We start from the raw sequence: 4,281 nt of genomic DNA on the forward strand, positions 1-4,281 counted from the left end.
ACCCAAACATCTGCTTGGAAACAAACGGGCTCTCCATCACCACGTAAAGCAGAATGTCTGCAGGAGACCTTCTAATGGGTGTGTTAATTCCTAACACCAGCTCAAGTTACACCATAACTTCTGAAAATTGTGTAGGAGGGTGGGTCACAGCTATCAGGGGAAAAGAGCAGTGCATTCTAAAGACAGAGGAAGCTGGACTTCAATCCAGGTGTAAATTCCTGGCTATAGGGAAAGCAGATGGAAATGTGGTAACAGAAGGGGGAAGGGATGGATTAAAAGAAAGGAAAGGAAAAGAAAGTAACAGTATTTCCTGCCTACTTTGTGCCAGGTGGTGGATGAACAGCATTTCATTGAATGTTCCCTTATGAACCTAGGAGGTGGGTATCATCCTCCCATTCTATAGACAAGAGCCCAGAGATTCTGAAACTGCCCAAGGACTACTCCTAGTGAGCGGGGGAGCCAGCATTCACATCCTTGTCTGTCTGCTTCCAAATCCAGTGTTCTTTCTAATCTCTCATGCTGCTCTGCCAGCCCCATGACAATAACACAAAAATGAACCACTGTCTGCACTACAGACAGCCCTCCCTGTTTTAAACCAGGAAGATCAGGCTGTCCTCACCATGACAGCAGAAACTCTCGAGTCCTGCAGCAGCTTCAGAGTCTGAGTCCGAGGCTAAAATGGATATTGAAAATCAGCAAGGGGGCATCTGCAGTCAGGACCCCCACAAAGCATGGATTCAAGTGTCTGAATCCCAGTGAGGCACCTGAGGTCCCGAGAACCAAGCAGAGAAGGAAGGGAGAAGCAGTGATGAGACAGGACCAGTCTACGTCTAACCTTAAGTAGTGGCGAAAATGGGGGCCCTGCGTTTCATAAGGACACAAAGACACTAGAAATTATGGGGGAGAGAGGGTAGGGGTGGTGATGGTGGTAAGAATTCCAAGAAGCAGGGAAAGGACTAGAACATGGAAGGCCCCGGAAGGGAAATAACTTACTTGCCCTGAAAAGATGGGGCCCTGAGCCAACAGCCCTCTGCTCTACCCAGGCCGCCCTGACCTCGATGCAGGGAAGAGAGGAAGGAAAACAGAGTTGAGCAAACCCCTGGCAATCTAAAAATGAGATTTGCTCCTCCTAGAAAGAAGAGTGATCTTCCCCGTTCCCCACCCAGACCCAAACCATGGCCTCACAGGCACACAGGGACACAGAACCAGCGATAAGGCTGATCATTAACAACTGCTTTCATCCAGGAGAGAATCTCCTGCCCACTCATTGGTTCCCTCTCTCTGTCTACACCGTGTAGCCTGAAACCCATCCAGCGCCATGACAGACCACCCCTGAATTACACGGCTGGCCCACACATCTCTCCACGGGAGTGGCAGAGGAAATCCTGGGGATGAAGCTTCTGTCTTACCATCACCAAGTGTGCTACTGCCCACAGCCCCCTCCCTTCCCAGTCACACCAGAGTATAAGCTCCCCTATGAGGGAGACCAATTCCGTGGACGTCCACATCAAGTTACTTTTCAGAATAATACATTTGTGGGAAAAGGGGAAATTCCTGAATTATACATTGAAAGCCAAAAGCCCCCCAGCAATTTCCACTCATAACCACCCAGGGCTGGAAATCACCAGGGACGTCAGAGCAGCTTCGGGCAGGGAAGAGACACGGGCACCCACATCTCACTTACAGCCGTAATAACCTTACCATGGCTGAAAGGCTGAATAACCTTAAGAGGCCTACGGAGGCCCTCACCATAGGAGGAAAATTAAAGAACCACTATGTAGAAGTTATCTCCTCCAAGGAATTCTTTCAGATTATTGTCACAGTATTTTTAAATGGCCGGACAGGCTAAGAGCAGATTTATCTCCAACGCTCCCCAGAGTCAGGTGTTTGGTATGTTTGTATCAGGTGAAACCCATCCTTAGCACAGAGAGAAGGGATCTGTCCCCATTTACAGGAACAAGGGAGAGAGCCTGTGTCCCCTTCCTCATCTCGCCACATGTTCCTAAATTTGTTTAGCTCCACACATTAACCAGTTGGTTTCTGCGTAACATGTTTATTAAAATATTGACTAAGAATTGGCAGTGTCTGGTAATGCTGGCCTGGCAGGAGAATCCCCACATGGTGTTTTGACAAGAACAGTTCAAGGGGCCCCTCTGAACTGGCATCACAGAGCTTTGCATTCCCAGGAGTTGTGAAGCAGAAATAGTTTATTTGCTGAGTATTTACCCAAGCACAATTACACTTGATGGGCAGATTAACTCCCAGAGGCATACTTTACTTTGAATCTCTCACTAAAGCTAACAATTGGTATCTGCACATTTTGATGGGAGACAACCTGCCAGCAGAGACCCGTCTCTGTTTGGCATAAGCAGTAGTGTGCAGTGAGACCAAATTTGGGGGAGGAGGTGCTCAGTGAGAGCCTTATGTCTTGGCAATAAAGTTCAAGATCAAGAACGTCTGGGCAGATCAAGAGAGTAGCAAGTACCTGGGGTAGGTACCTACTCCAAAATAAAAAAAGAGGGAGAGAGGGAAGGAGAGAGGGAGGGAAAGAGAAAGCGGGAAAAAGAAAGGAAAGGAGGGAGGAAGAGAGACAAGGGGGAAAAAAATAAAAGAAAGAAGAAAGAAACCCAACACATTCTTACTAGTCTGAACTCGTAGAGATTCCTCAGATTCACTGCTCAATAAATTCACTGAGTAATTGTGTAAATTCTCTGGATAGCCATCAGACACTCTTCATCTCCTCCTCCCATCCCCCATGGAAAGGCTCATTAAATTAAAAGTGTAGCATGGGACACTACCATTTTTTGTAAAAGAGCTGCACATAAAATTTACAGTATTTGCGTGTATTTTTATGGACACTGCCCCCCATGCACCTAACCTGGAAATACATACAAGTAATTACAACAGTAGTTACCCTGGGGTTGTAGAGGGGAATGCAGGGCAGCTGGGGGCGGGGCATGGGGTGAGACATGGTGGAAGGGAGATTTCTTCTGTGGGTTCCTTTTTACGCTTTTTGATATTTGAGCCCATATAAAAAATTAAATGAAAGAATGGAAATATAAAAAACAAATTATTTAAATAGCAGCCAGCGGAAGCCCTGTGATAACATCAGATTAGGACAAGAGGAGGAAAAGAGAATACCCAACTAGCATTGCCTCTTCCTCTCCACTCCCACTACCTGCCTTTCCCCATCCCTCCCAGTCACATCTGGGGCTTGATCCTGCAAGTCACTGAGACATCTCAGGGCTCAGCAGAAGTTGACACTATGACAGCTGCCTGGTCCTTGGAGCAATAATGCGAAAGCCCCAAACCTGACCTGAAACCTAAAGCAAGCGAAGAAAGTCTAAGTGACCCAGTCAAGGCTAGGACTAGAAGCACATGGCAGGGAGACGTGTCCGAGGATCTCTGAAGAGCAGCAGTTAGGAGCATCTACTCTGTGGTCAGAAACTTTCAGGGTGATGCTTCTCCTCCTTAAGCTTCTCCTCCTCACTGTTCACTGAGATGGGAAGGCAGGGGTGACAGGGACAGACCAGGATCCAAATGAATGAGAAACTTCTCCCACCCAAAATTTTGTTAGTATTACTGTTACCAATTTTGCATTTAGCACTTTGCCTTAGCACAGTAGCTGTGATTTGTCGGTTTCATTGCTTGTACTTTTTGTTGTTCATTTGTTTGTCTTAGGTATAATATTTGCAATATTGCTGAAAAGAATGCCACAGGCCAATGCTGAAAGCATCTTACTTTGCCACCTGGAAAACACGGTTAGGCATCAGCATTATTACTTCAAACCCGCAGGGACCTTGAGTCACCTCTCACAGAGAACCTAGTATACTTGATACGCAGAGTAGACCCCCTTTTTCACACCCCCTTCTCCCCAACAAAATTATTTTCAGTTATATTCAGTTACATGAATAATAATCATTAGGTTTTGATGTGTCTGTTCTTTAGCTATAAAACAATTAACAATTTAAAAAGAAGAAATTTCTATTTTAAGGATGTTATTCAAAATTTAGTAAAGTATTACATTTATGAACTATTTGCACTTACCAAACAAAAATATTACACTTTGCAATTACTGTTTTACATTTTAAACACAAAATCTCCAGGTGTTCACATAGGTGACAGAATGAAAATAACTCAGGCCCTGAGTCTTTGTCTTTATAGTCACTGGGATACCATGGTTTATTTCAAATCTGGTATTTAAACACAGAATATGCAGTATCACGGGGTTCGGAGAATTGTACTGTGCCCAAAGCAAGCTTGAACAATTCCAGACCATTA

The sequence above is a fragment of the Hippopotamus amphibius genome, chromosome 2 (genome assembly GCF_030028045.1).
Source record: "Hippopotamus amphibius kiboko isolate mHipAmp2 chromosome 2, mHipAmp2.hap2, whole genome shotgun sequence".
NCBI lineage: Eukaryota > Metazoa > Chordata > Mammalia > Artiodactyla > Hippopotamidae > Hippopotamus > Hippopotamus amphibius.